This window comes from Sturnus vulgaris, chromosome 5 (genome assembly GCF_052056855.1).
Source record: "Sturnus vulgaris isolate bStuVul1 chromosome 5, bStuVul1.hap1, whole genome shotgun sequence".
Lineage (NCBI taxonomy): Eukaryota > Metazoa > Chordata > Aves > Passeriformes > Sturnidae > Sturnus > Sturnus vulgaris.
Window position 1 is genome coordinate 55,802,172 of NC_142247.1, and position 24,399 is coordinate 55,826,570.

Consider the following 24,399-nt stretch of genomic DNA (forward strand, 5'->3'; position numbering starts at 1 on the left):
ATTAACTAATGACTCCTCCTTTTTTAGCCATGATATGTGTATTTTATTCCTCTAATATTATCTTCAGAAAAATACATGAGGGAAAAAGGGCAGGAACAGATAACAAGGGAACATCTTGTGATAAGCTTGTTAAACTCCTAGATTTAATAAAGAATACAACAACGTGGCTTTATGGATCAGATGCTCTTGCATTCATAATTCAGAGATTAAATAGGAACATTCTTTTTATTTCAAAAGGATAGGATAATCACTTGCTATTTTATATGCCCAAGTTTTGAATTTCATTTTAGAGACTTTGAAGAATATTCCCCCTTCAGCCTGAATGGCTTTTAATTTCACTTTTCAAACTTAGAATTCTAAAAAATGTATAACTACATCTCTATTTCTTGTAAATCTTCTGTACAAACTTCATCATAATAGTGGTGATCTAAAGCCCATTCAAGTGAGCACAATTCTTCCTTTAACATAAGTCATTTCCGGATCAAGCAGTAACTGACAAAGCATGCTAAGTTCATTATAAATTCTTTTACCTATGGCTTTCTGACGAGGATGCACAAAGCCATACATAGGATGTAAAAGAAAAATCTGCTGTGAATAGCAGCTTCCCTTCATGTCCCAGATGCCTGAGCATAGATTATTGTTCTTGAATTACTTGCTATAGAAATTTAATTTTAATGTTCGTATACTAAGCTTATTGTCTAAAAGTTCTTTTGAATGTTTGATACCTGATTGCAGGCAGAAATCTGCTGTCTAGTTCTGAGTTACAATGTTTGCCATATGTTGACTCTTTGGTTAGAGTAGTAAAGTTCAGACTACTAACATCATGTGTGAGTATGGGATATAATCAGGAATACTGTTGATATCTTATAAAACAGCAGACATAAAAACAGGACAAGGTATTTTAAAAAGTGTTAAGCTGCTCAGGGTAATCAGATGAAGTTAGCTCTATAGTGCTGTGCCTCAGCTAACAAGCGTTGTGTAAAAGAGGGACTTAATTGTTTATACAACACTAATGCCACTTATTGCACTAACAGCAGGTGATTCTTGTCTGGTGAAGCAGCAATAAGTGAATAGTATCTGAACATGGCCAAGAGGATGACTGCTGTGTATTGACTACATAAACCGACTATAAATTCCCAAAGTAGTGTCCCGTGGAATGTTACATTACTCTACCTTCAGTGGTTTGGGAGGTACTATAGAGGAATAGACATTGCCATGTGCTTATGGAAAAAAGGTTGGATTTCTGCTTTGCTGGGTTATCTTTGGAACTTGAAACACTGACGGCACTGGGTCCTCAGTCCCAAGCTTGGTACCCTTCCAGAAATTCAGGCAGGAATCCAGTGAGATCTTGTCAACAGCAGACGTATCGGATTAAGTGTCTGGGTTAAACAAATCATCACATATCAATGAGATTTTTTTTTTTAATTTGAAAATTATCATTAGCACTACTGGTGAGCTCTTCCAGCTCACAAAGGGCAATTCCAACATGCAGTCAACATTGCTAACATCCTCTTCATAAGGAATTTCAGGAAACTGCCAGGTTTGTTTTTTTTTGTTTTCTTCTTTTTTTTTCCCCAATAATATTTTTGATACAGATATATGGAAATACAAATTTATGTTTACCTTTAGCAAGTATTTCTGTGGACAAAAATCAAAATATGTCTGAAACTAAGTTACTTTGGTTGGAGCGCAGAGCATCTTTTTCTTTATGCTAACACAACTATAGTACAAAACCACTGGGTTATTTTACCACAGGACAAGTCACTTGAAAACAAAGCTAACAAAAAACCACCAAGTATTCCTACCTGGATTTAGATTACTGTTTCAAATTAATACCAAGAGATTAATTCTGGAATTTATTATGCATGATTACTACCAAAATGTAGTGATAGTCTGAAACCCAAAGCTCTGTGCCTTTTTTAAATTTTAACCCAGCTATGAGTTTATTGCACTTTCCTAATGATGATATAGTTTCGCACTGGCTTAGAGGAGTTCCTTTACTTTTGTTTTATAGAGGCAACTGTGTAGCACTCTTTTGATGTAAATTCAAATAGCAGGCTTTCTGTGACAGCTGGGTGTACTTGTGAATCCTGTGAATGCTGTCAATGCCAGTGCCACAAAGTTTTCTTCTTGTAGCAAAGCACTGGATAAAAATTTCCTGATGGAGCCACTCCAGGTTGTTGTTTATGGGTCAGACCACATCAGGAGCTTTGGGAAACTCTTAAATTTCCCTTAAGCTCAACAAATTGCTATATCATCTCTCCTTTAGAACTTGATAGAATATTGCAGAATTGTAGAGTAGTTCATTCTGTGGAGGTTATGTGTTTATCTTGCGTTGAAGTCAGGGAAAAAAATAGCAGTAGGACAACGGCAGTGGATTTTACAAAGGCTAATCAAATCATGTTTTTACCTTGCAGTGAAATGTGGTGTTCAGTCTCAGGCTAACCATTATAGGTTTCCACACCTATTGACATTGTCTGCTCCAGTCTTGAAAACTATAGTTAATTCCTGATGCTATTTGGCTGTTTTGGGGTTAGGCTGCTACAATTCCTGATTTCAGGTTTGGGCCAGTAGTACACTACCTCAGATACTACATATCATATGAATATGTGACTAAGTTCCTAGACAAGTATTTTTGTGTTATTTAGTACAAGGGATTAAAAAAAAAAATAGACTGCTTTCTTACTTTTCTGTCACACTATGATATTTTGACATAACAAAAGTCAATATTTTCTCCTGATTTTTTTTTTTTTCTTTTTTAGCTTCTGCTGGAAATATTTAAGGGTGCTTGTGAAATGAAAAATGGAGAATTTATGTTACCTGTGTTACATTTTGGAAAAGTCCTAGAAATTCCTGGCTATAGAGTGTACAGAAAATTTCTCCTTTGCCATACTTTTTGCCCCCAAATCACACTGCTTGAGGTTTCCTTTAATCATGTTTCATGTGAATTTAAAATGCAAAATAATGTCTCTGCAAACAAGCCTTTAATGACTCCTCTCCAAGATCCAATTTTTTAAAGAGCTGCTATTTGTATCCTTCTCTCCCCAGCCTCATTGCTTCAAGCCTAAATCTGTGTTTCCTGTTAAGTCCTCCCGTAAAAACAGTCTCCAGTGGTCCTCTTACTTTGAGGAGACTTTAATACCATCCTTGTTGATGTATGGCTTATTCCACAGCTAAACAGCTGTTTATTAACATAAGAGTTCCATGCTAACTCTGGGTTCTGCCAATGGATTTCCAAAATCATCATGGTTTTATAAAAAAGAAAATGAGAAAGACAAGAATGCTTTATAGGCTCAAAATGACTAGCTAAGGTCTAGTAGCCATACATGTCAGAGCATATATTTTTACAACCAACTTGAAATTATTAGATGCTTTTAATAACAACTGTCAATATACAAAAGCTGAAACTTCCTAATGGACAGAGTTAAGATTTTGTCTTCCTTGTTTTCAGCAAATTGAAATGAATGAAAGAGAAGCAGAGAAAGAGCATTTTGTATCTGAGAAAAAATAGGAGACCCCTTTATTAGATGATTTTAAAATGCTGGCAAAGGTCTTGTGACTAATCTAATTTCTATGAAAAACATTAGGACCAACTCTATTAGAGCTAATAGCTTAACCTCCGCCTGCCTTCATTCTTTATTGTCTGAGAGTGCTTCAGACTGTGTGCTGTGAGGGAGCAGCCCAACTGCTGAATCACAGAGTGAGCTTTGGCATCAGCCTCTTGACTGCTCTTAGGACTTGCACATGAGCGCTGGAAGAGAATAAAAGGCTGTGTTTGGCGACCAACACTCCTTTAAGTCATGCAATTCAAATCAATGGCCAGTACATCTGAGCATATGAGTAGCTGAATAGGGGAGGATTGAAGTGGCAACACTGAGCTCAGGTGTTCCAATAAGAAAAGCATGGCATTGAAGAGCGAGCCCCTCATATTTTTTCTTGATTTCATCTCAGACTTGCTAGAGGTTTGAAAGAAAATTGAAATTCCTTTTAAAGAAGCTTATTTGGACCTACCTTACAACTTTCAAGTATTAACAATGGCTCCAAAACCTACATGATTTTCATGTCCACTGGAAATATATTTCTTTATTTAGCCTTTATTATTTTAGAAGTTACATCTAATTTTAAAATAATTTATATAAATAATTTATATTATTAATAATTAATTTATTACCAAAACTGCTATTCTTGCTCAAAGCTATGGGAAATTAAATACATATTTGGTATTTAAGACTGAGTTTGTATATTAATCCTTACCACTATTTTGAAAGAAGTGTCAACAAATCTTGAATTAGCAATTTCAGCTAGCCAAACCAAAACCCCCCCAAAAAAAAAGAAAGAAAAAAAACCCCACAAAACACACAAATTAACAAAAAAAAAAATTGCGCAATTATTAGGTACTATGACTTTAGGGTGGAGGTCACAGCATAATTACTGGGTTAAGGGAGATCCTGGCTGGTTGGTACAGCTGTCCAACCCAGGGCAAAGCATTTCAGATACTCATTTGTGCACATGAGTCAGTTTAGCTTTAAACGGAAAAAATTTAGCCTTGCTTGTCTGCTTGGGTTAATTAGCCCAAATTAGAGATAATTAGTGAGCTAGCTCAGGTGGAACAATATCCTGCTGCAACTATCTAGTTTCTGGTTCCGAAGCTGGTTTCTCCTGAGGTAACTCAGTGCTCTCTGCTGAGCTGCGTGGTGCGAGCTTGCCCTAAATAACTGGTCGAGGTTCAGCTGAGTACAGTTCAGAGCCAGGAATAGAACTGCCATCAATTGACTTCATGACCTGCCTGAAACCATGCTATTGTTGGTTTTCTCAGAGTTCTTGATTTTATTTTTAAAAAGCCTTCAATTTTTCAGCTGAGCAGCTTGAGGCATAAAGAGGTCAGTTAATGGCACTACTGGGAGTAGCACCTGGTATCCTTTGGAGACTATTCCCAGCTCTTTGGCTCTAAGCGGCAGAACATGCAGCCTCCTTTAGACTTATTCCAGAAATAATCTATAAATACAACAGCACCAGGTTTGTTTTGAGCCCACACATAAGGAGTTTATTTGAAGGCACCCTCAGGCAGCCTTTTCAGTTATGAAATAAGTTCTGAAGCTGCTCGGCTGAGGCTCTTTAGAAAGTCTCCGGATTATACAGTAAGTAGTACTTAATTTTAGTTGCTGTTTAAGGTTCTAGAATGTGGCAGTTGCCCAGATCTGTAAGATATCAAGCTGGCATTCTTCTTCCCACGTATTTATACATTCTGCCAATTGCAGCTCCTGTTCCCCTCTTTTTTTTCTTTTTTTTTTTTTTTTTTTTTAATTTCTCTTTCCTCCCTGCACCCTGTTGGGAAAAGGAGCTGGCAGAAGGCAGGAGAGGTTAGTTCGAGCTCCATTACAACCAGCGCCTGTTGATGCTTGCTGTTAAATGAAGTGTGAAGTAGATCGTTAATGGCCCTGTTTTTTTCTTTTCTTGTGAAGGATTAGCTTTTTCCTTTTATGATAAAAGAGTAATTCGCATACACATCACCGTTCAGTTCCAGACACTCAGCTTTATATATTCTGTTTCTGATCTCAATTGGACAAGTGAGGTTTATTTACAAGTATGGATTAACAGACTGCATAGCAAACAAGATTTCATAACTGTTTTCTGTGTTTTGCCGGGTCCAAGGTAGCTGAAGGCTAAAGCTGTATGTTTATCTACATTATCTGATGCAGTGGCTTAGTAATGTTTTCACTGGTGTGCTGAAGAAACACACGGTCTTATTAATCTCGAAAAAGAATAGGAAAAAAGCTACATAATGGCCAAATATATCATGCATTAAGTAGCAGGTAAATTCTCAAATTGTGGTGTCTACATTGTGGATGAGATGTTGCAATGCTGTATCTGGTTAGAAATTTATTCACTTTAAAGATATTTTTGGATTTAGGCCTATGCAGAAATCAGCTAAAAAGTCATACAGTTCCCTGTCTTTGCTAAACAGTGATAGACTATAAGCCTATGTCCTCTAAACTCCATATTTTATACCAAAGTTCTGCTTCTGTATATCCCAGAACACTGGAAGAGCATACAACATAATGACTTGAGAGAATCTTACTGGAAGATGACATACATAGTACGCATAATTAATAGAGGAGGAAGAAATAGTTTGGACAAATATAAAAGAATTTACCCAACCTCACTTTTAAGCAAGCCTATAAAGTATCTAAGTGGAAGGATAATGAAACATGAAGTTTTATGGTAAAGAAAGCAAATATTAATGGGTTTGTGGTAGGTAGACGGTACTAATCTAGCTAGGTGTTGTTCATTTCCAAAAGAACTGTTACTCTTAGACAAGGGAAACAGTAGGCTTTATCTACCAATAAAAAGGTAAAGCCAATGCTGTGGTACCACCCAAAAAATGGGATTATTACTAAGATTGGAAAGTAAACCTGAGACTGGTTGAAAAGAATGACACCAAGTTACCATTATGAAAAAACCTGAAGAAAGTTATGACTGAAATTTCTCGAGGCTCAGTCTTGGAACCATTACTTAATATTTTCACTAATTATTTTTTTTGTGCTGAAGTCATTAATTCTTATAAATAGTGTTGAACACAAGAAGTTAGTAATCAGCATCAAATCAGAGGTGTGCTGTATCTTGAAGAAAGAAATAGAATTGAGGTAATTGAAATGGGATAAAATATTAGAAAACAGACAGCAGTCTCCGTACTGAAGAACTAAAATGAATTTCTGTTCATAGTGATCAGAGGACTAGAGGGCACGTTTTACAATAGCAAATAAAAAGATCTTGGCTTAAACTCACAGAATGGAGGCTGAGAAGGGACAATTGCTCTCTAAATGCATCAGAGGGGAATAAGCAGCAGGAAGGGAGGAGAACTAATTAATCTAAAGGACATTGCTGGCACAAAAACAAAGGTTCATTTTAAAATTTAAGTCAGAAATTAAAGGAGCTATCAGAGGAATGAGAAATGTCCTTCTGACAGAAGTAATGGAATCAACTTCATTGAAGTAGAATCTACTTAGTTGATAACAGTAATTCTATGATACGATTGTCTGTAATAGGAAGCAGCTAAACCATGTGAGTCAGAAGGCCTCAGAAAGTCTTATGCCCAACCTCATCCTCAGCAAGCACTGATATTTCTGTCTAGAAGTTCACAGAGGGGAGAACACAATGGTCAACCATCACCAGGTGTAACCTGTCTATACAAAAAAAGAACACAGCTTTTTTCAATGTGGTGATAAATTTCACATTCAGAGGCAGGAGGGATCAAGGCAGAATATTACTTTCAAATAAATAATAAAAAAAGGATCTGAATTTTAATTTGAGTCAAAAAACCCTCATAAAGTCAGTCAGTTATAGGTGTAATGCCCATATTTGAGAATAAAACAAATTATGTCAGAGGACCTATAACAGTGTAAGTCAGTATTGCACTTTATATAATCACTTTTTCCTATTGAGAAAAAATGTATCATGTCTAGGATTCTATTCATTATATTCTACTTATCCTTCATCCTTTTTCTTATTTGCTCGCTTCCCCCTCCTAATCTCAAACACTGTTAAAAAAAGTTGGCTCTGATCTTCTATGGGTGTGCTGAGGCCATTAAAACATTTTTCTTTATAATTTTTTTTCTTAGTGCATTGAAAACTTCAGAATAAATTGAAATCACAAAAATAACTGTGATTTTATGTGTCTTTGCCTATTCAGTATCTAGAATACTGGTGTATCAGGTTGCTTACATTCTAAAAGGATAGAAAATAATAACCCCTTCTTTTTTTCCACCTTGGATGAAGCAGTTATTTTCTGTAGAAATTAGTGATATTATAACACTTAAAAGTGGCGGAAAAATCAGAACCAGTATCCATAATTGCTGCTGAACAACATTTGTTTTATGGCTAAACAAGGATTTTGGTTTTCAATATTGTCAATCTAGCAATTTCTGCAAGTCATTCTTTGACCTTTTCTGTAGAAGTTTAATCATATATTTCCTCTTTTAAATGTAAAACTGCCCAGCCTTTGTCCTCAGTTTGATTCAATGTTTAAAAAAGAAAAGCAAAGAAAAAGGGTAGATCTGCCTGTCAGTACACACGCATTGACCCTTTGGCGCTCTCTTGATCTTTATGAGCTGGAAAAATAAAAATTCAGAGCTATGGTACTAGACAAATACTGGTAAATGCAAGACATTAAAGATGTTCTTTACCTTCACCCTTCTACTTTCATTCCTCTACCATTCATGTAGTTTGGAGTGATGCTGTCTTTATGACTACCATTACCTTATTTTTTTGTGATACATGGTTTACTGAAAGCGACCTAGATTGTCCAAATGTACCAAAACATTCTATATTTCATGACAAACATACTAAAACTATCTGTTTACATGCATGTTTTTTAAGATACACATATGTAAAAGTCAAAACTAAAAATAATTTCAGGGTTTTAAAAATGTTTCAAGTTTTTCATATCTTTTAAGAAATCTTAGCTTGGGGATGCCAAAGATTTCATTCATCTTCGCTCCTCCTCAGATATAAAAGAGAAATTATGATGGGAGAAGAAAAATCTGAAACTGTTGTTGCCATGCAGAACAAAGTCTTAATTAGCAATACTGTATTAACTGAGTTATGTGTCTTATCTTTCAGGAGATTTATATTAGTATCTTCAAAGGAAAAACCTGCAAAATTTCACTGTTCTGACTAGTTTTTATTCTTACTTACACTCCATACTTTCCAGACTATGTACAGTAATTTTCACAGAGACAACATTCTGATCTCAGAGGTTTCACTGTGAATGGGAGATGCAGGCATTACCTTCAAAGGCTGTTAACATACTACTTGAAAGGCCATGAACTAAAAAAGACAAAGATCAGCTGCTAGCTAGAGGATTACAAACCCAAAAAATTTGAATTTATCGCAAGAGCTGAATAGAAAGAAAAAAGTCCCAAATTGTTTTACAAAAAAATTGTTTTGATTTATGATCAATCATATAACATGAAAGCATTAGGTTCATTTTTTTAAAAAAGTTATCTTTCATATTTGTTCTCAGTACTAAATAATTATTACTAAAATTATTACTAAATAATTTTTGAAGGAGACAGCCTTTAGTCAAACTCAGTCCTAACACTGGACAAAAAATGTGCACTCCAAATGATACTTCTCTGCAGAAAAAAACAAAACGTCTAACAGCTGAGATTTTTTTTTTGTGCTAATTTTCATTAACCTTGTAGAATAAGTAATTAACTGTTCTCTCCTATACAAGGTCACTGTCTACATTTCAGCAGATTGTGTTTATAATTGAAATATAAAAAATATAGTACACAGCATAAGAGGTATTATTTTTAGTGATATTCAAACAATAGTGTAATTGAAATGTATTTGATAAATGAATGCACCATCTTATGAAATGAAAGAGTTGTGCATTATGGGACTTTTTGAGTAAATAAGTTTGTAAAAAAAGTAAACATAAGCTACAGAGCAAATTCTCACCTCGAGCTGTGTAGGTGTGTAGTGACACTTGTGCTGTGCACGATTAAGCCTAATAGTTATACTGGCAGAAACTGTGCCCTTATATAAACTGGGAATACTTCTGGATTCTGTCAAGATGAAGACTGAGCAGAATGCTTTTTGCTGGAACGTGAGAAGGAAAGGATTTGGAGCAATGCTTAAAAACACTTAATGATCTAGTGTACTTACAGTATATACATGAAAGTTGGAATTGTACTGACATAATAAACATGTGATACATAAATATTGAGAACACTCTGTTCAGAGACACTTGAGAATGTTGTGTGCTGATTTTTTTAATAAAAGATGGTATAACGTGAGAGAATGCTGTTTCCAAACTGTTTATTAATGCAGCTGTTTAAGCTGATCAACTCCATATTAAAGCCTAGTAAAAGCTGAGGGTTTGTTATTGCTATAGCTATTCTAAAGTATTAGGAATACAACAAAACTGACTTTTGGAGGCAAATTTTGTTTGGTTGTATTTTGGGTAAGTTATTTTTTTTTGTTTGTTTGTTTTTCATTGACACTACAGCAATCTGAGGCTTCCAGGTTCTGACACTGTAAAAGAAATAACTGTTTTGGGCAGAATGGTATTTGGGATACCTCAGATTATTCTGAGAAAGAGGAGACTGTATTCCTAGTCCCAAACTTTTTTTAATGCACATCAGTGTATTATGGATGAATGTAAAAAGTCCAGTTCCTTAAACACAAGAAGACTCAAACATTAAGATATTGTTCCCAGGTTTTTCTCATTCCAAGTCATTTAACCAAATGATCTCTGAATATCTAAATGGATAGAGACTTTTAGCTGAGGAATCTTCTAGAAGAGTGAAGGCTGCTAGAACCTCATGCTTGTTTCAATTAAGAAAAGTGGTAGGATTCCCTAATCTTTTAACAGGGCAGAAAAAAGATGCATAATTGCCTCCTAGACTTGGCAAAGTTTTTACAGAAAACCATGGGAGTAAGAAATTTAGAACTGTGCTGGTTTTGCATGACCTGTTTTTTGGTAGTGAGGGGCCACAGAAATGTCTTCTGTGAGAAGCTGCTGGAAGCTTCCACCATGTCTAGCAGAGCCCATTCCTGATCACTCTGAAGATGGACATGCTGCTGGCCAAAACTGGGCCCATGAGAGAGGATGGTAACGCCTCTGTGATAACAGATTTAAGAATAAATAAAAAGAAAACTTGTGACGGAGTTTTAATAGTGACTAGAGATGAGGAGAATGAGAACATGTGAGGTGAAGAGCCATGCACACACCAAGGTCAGTGCAGGAGGAGGGGCAGGAGCTGCTCCAGGCACCGGAGCTGAGATTCCTCTGCAGGCTGTGGTGAGACCATGGGGAAGCAGCTGTGCCCCTGCAGCCCATGGGGATCCGTGGGGATGCAGAGATCCACCCGCAGCCCGTGGAGGAGCCCCGCACAGGAGCAGGTAGGTGCCTAGAAGAGGCTGAGGTCCTGTGGAAGGTGCATGGAAAGAGAAGGCCATGCTGGAGCAGCCTGTCCTTAGAGGCCTGCACCCCGCGGGAGAGTGACCCTTGCCGCAGCAGTGCAGGGGTGCTGCTGCCCGTGGGATGAACTCACACTGCTGCAGTTTGCAGGGACCTGCTGCTTGTGAGATGGACTCAGCTGGAGAAGTTCATGGAGAACTGTCTCCCGCGGGAAGGACCCCATGGTGCAGAAGGGGAATGATTCCTCTCCCTGAGCAGCAGGAGACACAAAGAGTGCTGAACTGACCATAACCCCCATTCCCATCTCCCTGTGTCACTGGCAGGCAGGACATAGAGCTGGGAAGGAGGGAGGGGTGGGGAGAAGGTGTTTTTAAGTGCTTATTTTACTGCTCATTATCCTGCTCTGATTTTGTTAGAAATAAATTCACTTTCTATCTCTAAACTGAGCCTGTTTAGCCCTTGATGGTAACTGATGAGTGTTTTTTCCTCGGTCCTTATCTCTGCTCATGAGCCCTTTGTTAAATTTTCTCTGCCCTGTCCAGCTGCAGCAGGGAGTGAGCGAGGGGCTTTTGTGGGTACCTGGTGTCCAGCCAGCGTCAACTCACTACAAGAAAGTTTGATTTTAAATAAAAGAACCAGGCCTTACCCACAACCTGGGAATGAGACTGGCATAATTAGCCATCTTATTGCAGTTTACACCAGCAGAAGCCAGGTCCTTGAACACAGAAGCTAGTAAAATATCTCCAAATAAAAAGATATATTACAGGAGTAGAAGCAGGAGACAGGAACTCCAGGGTGAATTCTGAATATAAGTCCCTCTGAAATGTTGCGAAAAAAATGATACTTGTCCGGACAAAATAGAAAAAATATTTTGTCTGATATACAAAGATAAATATTATTTTCATACAGGTAAAGATTATTAAGGAACATTTTTCAGACTTATAAATTTTAAAAATTTAGTAAAGGGAATTTTATGTGCTTTCCATAATTCTAATTCTTCATATTTTGATTAAATCAATAATATTCCTTATGAATGATAGAAGTTAAGGATTTTGAGCTTGATTTCATGACTATTCAGCTATATGTATGCCTGTTTAAAATGCAAATGCGATTGCACGCCTAGTTTCTACATGTAGGCAATTACCTTAACAGATATAGAGACAGCATAATTGTATCTGCAAGTGTGCATAATTCACTGTGTCTGTGTATACAGTTATCTGATTTGCTCATGTAACTGCAATAATTGCACATGCATATACTGCTATGTCTTAATTATCTGAGAAATTTAGCTTGATGTGGGTTTTGTGACTTCCTTTGATTTTATTATCTAATGAAAACAAGCAGTGTGTAAAACAATGAATATGTGATAAAAGTATCTTACATTGTTAAATGCTAATCCTTGCCATATGATTGTATTTTCCATGTTCTAAACATAATACTTAACTTGAGACCATTGTTAAAAATGTTAGGTATAAACAATTTCAGACCTTGCTTGTTCTGTAAATTGGACAATCTATTGGACAAAGCAATCTATTATCCTGGGCAGATGTTTGCTAAGGCACTCCTGCACAATATGTAGGCTTAAAAATATAAACTATGAAAACTGAATTTCCTAAACCTTGTTTTCCTACTAAAGAAATTGCAATTACAATTTTCACCAATGTCTTTTTGTTATTGATTTTAATTCAAAAGAATTCAAAAGCGAGGAAGAAAGCATAAGCAATTTTCAATTGATTTGTGGTGGTATAATGTCAGGTGGAAGCTTTTTGAGATTAATTTTTTTTTTCCCTGTGTGCAGCCCGTGATTGTAAATAAGAATCTGGTATATATTTTGTTCTGGTAGACAAAAAATTCAAAATCATATCTATCATATCTTTGAGGCTCATTGTTTCTTCGCACATTTGCAGAGACACTGAATGCATTTCTAGCATGATATATTTTGCCAGAATTGCTATTTTTACTAGGTGTTCCTCTTCTTTTAGATAAATCTGATGTATACCTCAAACACTGCAAACTCATTCAAGTTTAAACTGGATCAAGTGTATTACTCTGTAAAACTTTGCATGTTTTATATTGCTTAGAAATTGTGGTTAAAGGATTACTAGATACTTTGCCAAGTACTTAATCCACTGTTTTGCACTCAGGAAATATGTATGTATTATTCATTTCCTACTTCTAAATAATTTTTAAAAGAAAATTCCCAGTACTGGCTGTGAGAAAGCACTTGTCTACCAAGTCCTGATATATTTATTTTAAATTCTTACAATGCTTCCTCCTTCTTTTGATATTATTGGTAACATGAGGGAATACAAATAGAAAAATCTTCCTGGAAAATAGCTTTTTTATGAAAGTTCAGGACATCCTTAATGTGGGAAAAACCTAAATGAATGGAAAACTAATACTAAAGATGAGAAAAAAAAAGCGCTATATTTTATTCTGCTGGTATATTAACATACGGAAGAAAGTATTTAGTAGCTCTTTTCAGGGTCTAATTTCATCTGTCATGCAGAAGATAAAAATAGACTGTCAAGCAGAGACTAGGGAAAGTATATTAGTGGGTTGTGACTATGCATTTTTCTTGGTAAATATTTTTCTGTTCATTCATTCCACTGAACACTAGAAGGGCAGTACAAAAATTCCTTGCATTACATATCCCAGATTAATTCCATGAAGTATTTAAATCATATGAAAGCAGCTATTGTAAACCTTTCCTTTATTGTCCCATTTAAAGCCACCAATTAAGACCAGTAAGGAAGTTATCCAAAACATTTCTGAAATTATTAGCATTCTTTTATTGCATTAAACCTAACCTACAGACAAAGAGATATGAATTACATTATCACATCAATTAAGCATTTGAGTATCTTATCAGATGGATATTGGAGGAAAATTTAAAGAGAATATCAAAATCATGCTTGTGGATTTTAACTGTTAAAAAAAATCTTTAGCTACATCTACTCTAACTTCTGGCCTGTAGGAGTTCCATTATAGTTCTCTTCAAGATCCATATTCAGTTCACAAGTTTAGTTGGGTTGCTATTCAGTTGCATGCTTGTTTTTTGTACATAAAATTTTATGCCTGTTTGATAAAAACAAGCATATGCTTGACTAATTTCCCATGCAAAGATGAAAATTTGAAGGAAACAAACTCGGCTTCTGCATTTGCAGCTGTAAAGCTCCTTATGCAGCTAGGGGAGTTCATAGTGTCACCTTAGACTAATTTAAGGAAATTGCCAAGGAAGGTATGTGTTAGGTTTTGGTTTGTACCTGCAACTGGGAATCTGAAGGACTATGTAATTTTGCACACCTGTAGGATGAAGGTGGGTCTGTCTGACAAACTAGTTAATCAATTATTATTCTTCATTTAAAAATATCTACAACAAAGTGAAGCCAACTCCCCAAGTCTGACTAGATGTGCAAATGGTTTTCATTCCAGTATACTCTCCATATATATTTACTCAGTTTCTGCTTTGCAAAAATGAAATTTTCCTATTTTCATAGCCACTAGACCTCAGATTTTACAAATTAGTTACTCCTTCAGTAAGTATTTAATCTGTGCAGTTTGTTTTCAAGTATTTAAAATATTTCAAATATCCATAAAAATTACTGAAGTTTCAAGGTAAGAAGTTGGTTGCAAGTATTTCAAAGCAAATTGGAAAACATAAAAGAAATGAAATAACATCCCTGATTCTTCAGCTCAAGACTTGACACCTCTTTGAAAGATAAGTGTTAGGTAGAACAGAAATTGTTGAAAACTGTACAAGAATAAGGAGTTGTAATTCAAAGATGTGTGTCATGCAAGACATTTAATGGGGCCTTCTGGCCTTGAAAATATGAATCCACGAGTATAAATCTCTGAAACATAAAATGAAATGTTATCAAGATTTTGTCAGGGAAAATATTTTGTCACTTTTCACAATGTCAGCTGCAGCATTTTCGTAGAATATAATTCTCAAGAAGATGCCACTTTATTTGCAGAAAGAAGTTTTCATTTTAGCTGGTTAATGAAGCATTGTGTTTAGAAGTGCTTCTTTTTCAGTAAGCTGTCAATCTGCTTTGCTTAAAGGGTTATAAAAGCATTTATCCATTGTGTGAATTCATGCTTCCAGGTATTTTCAAAATCTGTTTTCCTCATCACTATCTAGGAGAAAAAAGAGGAATGGAAGGGAAGACCTTAGGGATGTCGCAGATGCTCTGTGATATGTTATTTGAAGTGTGAATGGACCTTGGCATGCCCTGGCCCTTCTCCTGTATCTTATTTGCCTTTTTGACAGTATGAGGGAGACAAGAATGCCAGAAATCTTGTCTGTCAGTGCACATTACCAGGCTGAATTCTTACTGGAACAATGTGGAGAGGTGTAATTAGATTTTGGAAAGAGCTCAGGCTTAGACTACAGCTGAAACTAAGTAGTACACATAAAAAAGAGAGCATAGCTAGTTGGGACACAGCTATAATAACAATACATAAATGCAAGATATATGAGGTCTCAAATTTAATACCATAAGGCCTTTGAAGTCTAAGAACCATCAAGTAAGAGTTTGCTGTAGTGCCTGTCCAAAATATCTTGTACTTCATGCCAAGATTTATATTCCTATACATATGTTCCTCTAGTTCAGCCCTCTTGATCAAGACCTTTTCCCATCTGGTGGATTCTGCATTAGGCGGTGTCAGTCATTTCCTTTTGTGCTTCTGAATCCTATCTGAAATCTTACATTTCCTCCTGCAGTAATATCAGTGGTAGATGGCATTGAACCTTTCAGTTCCAGAGGCAAGCAGAGCCACTTCCCCCAGCTCCTCCTTGGACATCTGATGGCGAGAAGGGAGCTAGCCATCCCTTCCTGAGGAAGGGCTTGGAAACTCATGTTCCAGAAAGGCTATCAGACAGACAGCCCAGTCTAGTATGTGAGCAGAACTCCAGGGAAAAGGCAGTATTTCATTGTTCATACTCTTTAATAATTTTTCTGACCAACTTGACCCTCTGCTCTTTGTGCTAGCTGTGATGGTCCTGCTCCCAGTTCGTGTTCCACCCCAGACTTCACAGTGTGTGTCATACAGTCGCTGCTGGGTGGATTCCAGGACCAGAGCCACAAACCTAAATCCAGATGTGGCAAGATTTCAGGCCTTGAGTGAGTCGTTGTGCAGCCCAAAATCTTTCTGAGGCTAATTTGAACACTGGTATTTTAATGACAATTAAAATGGTTTCTAGAGCATGAATGTTAAAGGCCTTGGCTTTACAATATAGCTGTTTCAAACCACATATTTGTGTATTTGTACTGTATAAAGTATACCATACTTAAATGTTTAAATATGACAAACACATTGCTTTCTAGAAATACTGTCCTTTTAGGAAAATCTTAAACATTAAGAAAAAAAAATAGTATTGGGAAGGGCATGACAGAGTACATATAGATACACGTGTGCAAAATCCACCCCCCCCACCCAAGGCAAGAGGAGCCTATTCCGGAAAATTACATGGGGAAATCCTGCTAATATTTGAAGCTCTAGAGTTTTGTTAATGAAAAAATGAGGTGATAATATAATTCCTTTTAAGAATTATATGCAGAGGTCTTCTAAATCAGAGAATATAGTGAAAATATAAACTTGATAATGGATCTTTCTTTTGTCTACCAACAACCTCTGATCTCCAATGTAAGAGGCTGCAGATGTTTCTTTTTACTGAAATTTGAACTATGACCTGTACCTTGTTAATAACACTGAATACAATGTTAAAAATAGCAGTTCTGTTAACATGGGACAATAGATTTTTTGCGGTTGGCTGATGGCATTTAAAAGCCTGCAGACACTGAAAGCAGGCATTTTAACAGTTTAAAGCAAAAAGGAAACACTAGATCATGCATTTTACCTTGATATGTCAGATGGAGAGTGTTGGGGAAGATGAAAATGAAAAGATGAAGATGAAAATGGAAAACCTTATAAACATGATTGCCTTATAAATATGGCAAAAGATTTTGAGAATATGGAAAATATAAGCAAGATTGAAATGAAAGCCATCTTTGAGATACCAAACCTTAGTTACTGAACAACTAGAAAACAATAGTATGGCCAGCTATCATGGCAGAGTAGTTTTTAGGGTTTCAAGTTTATGGCAATGTTCTGATTCTTATAGGCTGTATGTAAATGCTATAGGATTTTTATCTTGGATTAGATTGGTTAGTGAAAATTAGAATATTCAAAACAGAAGATTTATTGTATTGTAACAGGAACCTCCCTCTCTTACCTCTCACTCTTAAACCTTGCTCTCTTACCTCTCTCTTTACTCTTTTCACTCTTGCCCTCCTGCTCTCACAGGCCTGCTCTGAGCTGCGGCTGGCAGCTCCAAGCAGGGCCCTTTTACCCACGTCCTTTTCAATAAACCACAAGTTCCAACACCTGGCTTCAGAGATCTCTCCGTCAGTCCCAACCGTCCTGACCACGGCCACTCCTACAGGAGAGATTTCACCCAGTAGGGCATGCTCTGGGCTGAATCAGGGATGATGCTGAACTACAACTTGTTTTTTTTGAGTTGAACTTTCCATCCAGACCTATCAACAGTTATGGAACAAGCCTTTTCTCTTGATAATTTTCTTCATTAACTTATTCCTGACAATGTTCAAAGAGTGCTCATAATTTCTCATTTGAATTTGCCTGGTTTCATTTTTTTGCCACTGGATTGGAAACTCTTCAGAGAAATTCTGCACAAGAAGGTTTTATACAATGCATTCAAATTCCCTTTCTGTGTGCATTATTAGAAAGTAAACAGAAGGATTTGTTACAGTCTCTCACAGAAAGACATTTCCTCCACCTCTAAATATGTTTATGGCTTGTTTTCTGAATGACTTGATAATGTCATTTAAGAAAAATAGCTAGCTAGAAAATGCTAGCCTTAACTGACTCTGCAATGTTGCAATTATGGGGTTTTTTTGCCATTGCAGAAGACTGTCACTGAAAATGAATGTCAAATTGCTCATCCAGCACTTCCCAGCTGAATCTCAGCTTTCCAGGATATAGCCCATAATTCTGTAAGTAGTTGCATCTTTCTATATCTTTTACTTTGTGTTTAGTGGCATTTAAATTAATTCTGTAACTTTGCTAAGCAATACAGGAATTCTTTATGTGATTGTCTTGGTCCACTAATTATCCATTCTTTCCAAATGGCTTTGCAAAATAGACTAGAATCAATATTGTGTTTAATTCCTGATCAATGACAGAGGTGCTGAATAACATAGAGTACTGATCACCATTAAATGGAGTTCCCACTCTGAAATATACCTATAGCCAGTTCATAATTTGTTCAGTGCACATCTTGCTTATTTTGTATAGAGCTTTTTTTTTAAATAAAAAGTTTTGTGTCATGCAGTACAAAGTTAAACCCCAATGCTCCTGATAGCTTATGTTATGCAATTCAGAGGCAAATGGAAATTAAAAAAAACTGAATGGAAAAAACCTTTGTCAGGCACCCTGCTTCACAATGAACAGCTGAGAAATCATGCTGGTTTGACAAGACATACTTTTGAAATAAGCATTCTGACTGGCCTTAAGTAAATCCTTATCTTTCCTGATTTTTTAGTTGATTCCCAGGTCACATTTTTTCATTAGTCTTTTAGAATATAATAAAATACCTTAAATTAGAATTAGGTACCCTAAATTAGGATTAGATTCATGTTTACTTTCTGGAATGCCTGGTACACTTTTTGATCCCCACCAGTATAAAGAATCATAGATAATGGACGTATTTCAATTTTCAGTCACATGCAAATGATTTGAAATAGGAGTTTTTAAAAGAAACCCTGGAAAAACATTAAAATTTATATTAAACATTTTATTTTCCTTATAAGAAAGGATCTTCAATGTATTTCATTTAACTTTTTTAAAATATGGGGTTTTTTTGGGTTTTTTTTGCAGATTATTACCAAATGTTTGTTATGGGCAGTGAAAATCTGGTTCCCATTGGCTACAATGGTCAAAAATGTAGTTTTGTTGGAGATACAGAATATTTAATGTGGTACAATATCAGTTTCATATAGGAAAATACCGTATGCTGCTTCCCTCAGATTTTAGTCTCACAGTATGTCAGCTTCCATGATGACAGCAGTTTAAAGAATTTCCAACCTCTTCATGTCCTCTGCTGTGCTAACATAAGGTTTCATAAGGTTGGACTCTTGGCTGAAACAGCGATCCAGTGCAGGCCAAAAACACCCCAAGGGAAAACTGTTGGAACCTAGAAACTTGGGAGTTTTGAGCTTTCTGTGCTTTCTGATGCTGACCCCCAGAAGAACACTGCTTTTTGACTTGAGGCCTTGGAGAAGACTTCCAAATTTGGGTGATGGAGTTAAAATCACGGGTGTGTAGTTAAATAGAAGTGTGCAATTTCACATGATGAAGGGTTTTGAATTTAACGTTTTAGAATATAGTAATAGGTATGGGGCAAGATGGAGGATTTTGGGTGTTGTCTCTTCTGTTTTCTTCTTCCTTCTTCATGATTTCAGGTAGTAGTTTCTGGTTGGACAGTTAGTGCTGCACTGTGAGTCACAGGAGTTTGGTTATTGGGTCAAAAGTATAAATAATGTAGGTGTTAATTCTCTATCAGACTGTTATCTTTAAAAGACCTTGTAACTAGCTAGGTTCAAGCCTCCATTTTGCTTGCTTTTAGCTGGTAGCTAGAAGTGTTGCGGAACACTCTGTACTTTGAATAAGATTTAATAAACAAACAAGCCCGAACACGAGAAAATTCATCTCCTTTGGGTCTTTAATCCTGACTCTGAGTGAAGACAGAAGAAAATGAAGACAAGCCACTAATTTAGTGTGCAGTTACTGCATTCACAAAAACCGTTTTACTTTCAAGCCAGGTGAGTTCAGTGATCTTGGTGACAGTGCAGCCCTACAAAAAATTGTCATCTCAGCTGTGCCTGGAGGTGGGGTGGGGGCACACACATAAGCAGCTGATGCAGAGATGCACATGGGGACCTTCTTGTTCTTTCAATCTGGTTACACAAAAATGGTAATGTTAAAGCAGTGTGAGTTTTAGTTAAAGTTAGGTATCAGCCAGCAGCATGCCAAATGCCAAGCGCCAATATTTCAGAACAAGATTTGCCTCAATTTCTGGGAGAGGAATTTGTGTTTAAATTATTATCTTAGATGAGCTGGCATGCCTGAATGCAAAACATAGAGGTTCATGTTCAATTATGACAAAGAAAATTAGCAGCCTAAGTCTTCCATTCATGTGTTGTTTAAATCATTCAGGTCATATAAAAGATCCTGAGATCTATTCTTCTCATGTAAAGGAAACTTCTGTGCCTGACCATCTACTCTGGTAGTTACTCTTGCAGCACCTCAAGGCAGTGGTATGGGATTGAACCCCTTTTGCACCTGCACACCTCATATTCAGCTAGACCAGGTCTCCTTACTGGCTTTACCCCAGGTTTCTCAGAGCACAGCCTCAGATGTTCAGACACTTAAAACAACTTAATCATGGTGCAATAACTAAATAACAAAATAAAAGCTTGGGCTGGGTGACATTGAGAAGGGGCTCTATACAAAGGAACTCCCATGGGCTTTTATACCCTTACAGGGCAAGGGTAACAAAGTCTGGGCTCAGGCTTAGGCTCCTGTCCCCCAAAGCTCAGCCTGCAGCTCTCCCTGCATATAGAAGTTCCTGCACTGAGTGTATCCCTCCACACTAAACAGCGTCATGCAGTGCTAATTCTGAGTGCAAGGGATGTGGCAGCATTGAATAAACGTGGCTTAAAATGCTTGCAAAAAACTCAAGATCTGCTATGGTCTTTCTAAATTTCTGTAGAGATGTAAAAATAAAAATTTCTTAATTTAACTAAAGTTATTAATGTTTGTCTAAAAACTACCCCAAGATATATAACTTGTGTGGCCAGTGGACATATACATGTATAATTTCTGCTGTTTTGTGTCTATTATTGCTTGTTCAAAATATAAAACCCCAGGATCAGATTTATATTGGATCATATCCAAGTTCTATTGATTCTATCAAATCGAATCTCTATTTCAAAGCATCCAAATTCTATACAACACATTTTTCAATTAGATAGCTTTTTGACTTTTTTTTTCAGATTTCAATGTCATCTTGTCCAGAAGATGCCATACTAATTATATGTAATCAGATTACACATGCGTGCATGGCAAAATAGGTTTTTGTTCCCTTTTGTTTCCTAACCAAAGAGATAAGTAATTCATCTAGTAGGTGGTTGAACCTAAAAAGAGACTTTCTTGCCACCAATTTATAATACTCTAATTACCCTGTTAATTGCTGGGGATTTTTACTTTTCATTTGCACAAAACACTTGTGTGTGAATGAACATAAATATATATTTCCCTTTATTTTGCCAGACTTAATCACATAATTCTTCAGAGTGATGTTAACTAATGTCAGAATGATTTATTATAACTATTCTTCTACCTCTCTGTCTTGATTTCTATGTATTACTACTATGATATCCTTTTCCATAATGAAATAGCTTTGTCTCACCTTATATGAATTTAGCCACCTTCTCTCCGTCTCTCTGTAAATATTGAAAATAAAACTAGATGTTTGAAACAATGTTTAAACTATGCATATTGCATATATTTATGCAGAAAATAGAGAGACTTCAGTAATAACAGGCAGAGACACATGTAGCATGAGCAAATTTTAGTGGCATAATTTTCCACTTCATTATATGTTTCTCTTCAGTTGAGGTAATTTAATGTCCATTTTCTTCCTATTGTTTTTCAACCTGTTTGTTTGTGTGAAGCACTATAAATATTGTCTCAGCATGTTGCCAGAACAACTGTTTTATTTTCATGCATGTAGTAGACGCCTGATGAGATTGTGAAACTGCCATATAAACAGTTTGAAGGACAAATGTCTGAGATGTATGATTACAAATAAGTAAGGGTCCATGTTTTCTATATTTTCTATGCTGTTTTATTACAACACTGAGGCTAATTTGAACCATCTTTAAGCTTGCTAATAACTTCATTATAATGCTGTTTGTTTGAAGAAAGAAACTAAATTTCATAGTGGGTCCTACAGAGACACGTGGTGGTTTAATTTCTCTCCCCATCCCTCTTCAAACCTCCGATGAGAGTATGGCATCTGTGGGTTCAAAAGTGCCATATGTAAATGACTCAATTCTTCTGCAGAAGTAGCTAGATGTGGTGGTTGCTGTTTAAAGGTCTGGCTGACATTGTGATGACTTATGTACGTGACAGCTTCGTTGATTTCAAGGCCATTTGAAGTCAATGGGAATACTCACAATGTGTAAAGATAAAATGCAAATTCATCCTCCATCACAAAGTAGTTTCACACAAAGGAAGGGCTGCACTGTCAAATGGCAAACACAAACTCTAAAATGGTAGTGTTCTAGAAAGAGAGTATATGAAACCAGAAATTGTTTGTTCAGTGCAGCTGATCATTATTTGAATAATTTTTCTAAGTGAAAAGAATTTCTGCCGACGGTCAGTATGGAAATCCCAAGCAGAAATGTTAAAGAGTGTGCATATTTATTATGTGAATTGTGTGAATGAATTTATTTTTCTGCTTTTATGCATTTTCTAGTTAGATGCTTGTAGGGCAATATCATACTCTTCCTAGATAAAGTGAGACGTTGGATCAGTTTTTACTATTGACCTAGGAAAGGTCTACATCCATCTAGCGAAGCAGTGCTGTGGGGTGTCCCTGTGCCTGAACTGAAATCAATTAGGCATTAATATATTTTGAGACAAAAGCACATATTGCTCACACTTGCTCAAAGAAAGTGATAACAGTGAACATTAATCCAGCAATTTGCCAACGACTTGAGCATGAATTTTTGTCTTTGTGTTGGTGCTATGGATTGGAGAAGGGATTTGCAGATTTTACCATTCACACAGTGATAATCGCTTTCTTGGACTTTAACATCAGAAGAGACCAATTTATGTAGTCAGTGCTGTCCACACAAACCCATAATATTTCCTCTGAATCTGCCTTCAAGAATAATAGTGATGGATTATCTGGCAAACTCCTTTTGGAATTGCAGAAAATCTTGATACTTAAAATTCTGATACAAAAAAATGCACATATCCACTGATGAATTCTTAATTTCAAGTATTTTTTATCTTCTTTCTTGCATCTTACCTAAGCTTCCCTTCACCAAGATCTTGTTTTGTTTTTATTCAGTCCTACAGTGGACTTCACTGACTAGATGCTTCTGCTGCGTCTCCACACTAGGTTGCAGTAACTCATTTTTGTGTCACTACTTTTATTTCTTCTTCTTGATCAGCAATGTTTCAGGTTGCAAATCTGTTATAGTTCTCTAACAATGAAATTCCTTAAAATAATGTGTATATATATATATATATATGTATATTTTCATTTTACATGTATTTCATACAAGCATCTACAGATGTAGTCATCCTGATTTCTCATGTAAATGAACAGACAAAACCAGCACAAAATATGAGCCCGTTTAATGTTCTACCTGTATGAATGTGACCTGTAAGCACTGCTTATGAGTTGTTGGTGACAGCTAATACCTCTTCATTTTCCTTGGTCTTGTTATGTGATCCCTTCTAAATGGTTGAAGCAGTGGTTTCTAAATATTTAATCACACAAAACTTCCCAGAAGGATTAAGATGTATTATGTAGAATTTGCTGCAATGAGCAAGCAATTCTGCTTTCTGTCCTGTTTATTGTATTGGTGGATAGGCAGCTAGAACTGTTGGGGGGTTTTGTTTGCTTGCTTGAATGTTTTTGGGGTTCCTCTCAATCAAACCAGTCATTGGGTAAAATGATGAATGATTTCTTAACCTAAGAAACTGACTGTGCAGTCAGGTGGAGACTTGATGGATAACAGCAAGGACACAGCATCTAACGGTGCTATCTGTTGGTGTCACTCTCCTTCCAGGGAGCCTGGACATATGCCAGGGATGCTACTGAAGTTGTTACTGAAACTCAATAATGCAAGCCAATGAACACCCAGTATCACCTGTTTCAAGCAGTTCTTTGCCTTGCAGGTGCATCTAAAGTCAGCCATGGGAGGGACTAGTTAGTTTAATATACAGTATTTAGGTCAATGCATTATGTAATATGTAATAGCTGTGAAATTGGGAAATAGTTAAACCAAGAGCAAATGGACGAGCAGCAGCACAGGAGCATAAATGCCTGGATAACTGCAGGCATTTTGGTGATCATGTTCAGGACAAATTTCAGGAATCTTCTGTTAGCAGCAAAAGAAGTCTGGAAGAAATAGTTCTCAAATGGTAGTTTAATAATGGTGAAGTGTTTTACAGGAGGAGAACTTTCTGAATGTAGGAACTCTGCTGAAAAATACATTATTGTAAATTGGAAAAGGATGCTTAGGACTTTTATTGTCTTTCACTCACTAATATGACATACTTGTGTAAGACATTTACAAAATAAAATATATTAAAAATCAGAAAATATGAAATCATCCTCATTCTGCCATTATTTTAAACTGTTCTAA

General features: G+C 36.3%; 1 long non-coding RNA gene across 1 annotated transcript in view; it reads left to right on the forward strand.

The window, feature by feature from the left end:
* The window catches only part of LOC148223723 (uncharacterized), a 70,595-nt gene that overhangs the window by 22,820 nt on the left and 23,376 nt on the right, over window positions 1-24,399 (forward strand). The window contains exon 2 of the long non-coding RNA XR_015804049.1: window positions 17,860-17,946. This is a non-coding gene — a long non-coding RNA (uncharacterized LOC148223723). The remainder of the gene's footprint in view (window positions 1-17,859; window positions 17,947-24,399) is intronic.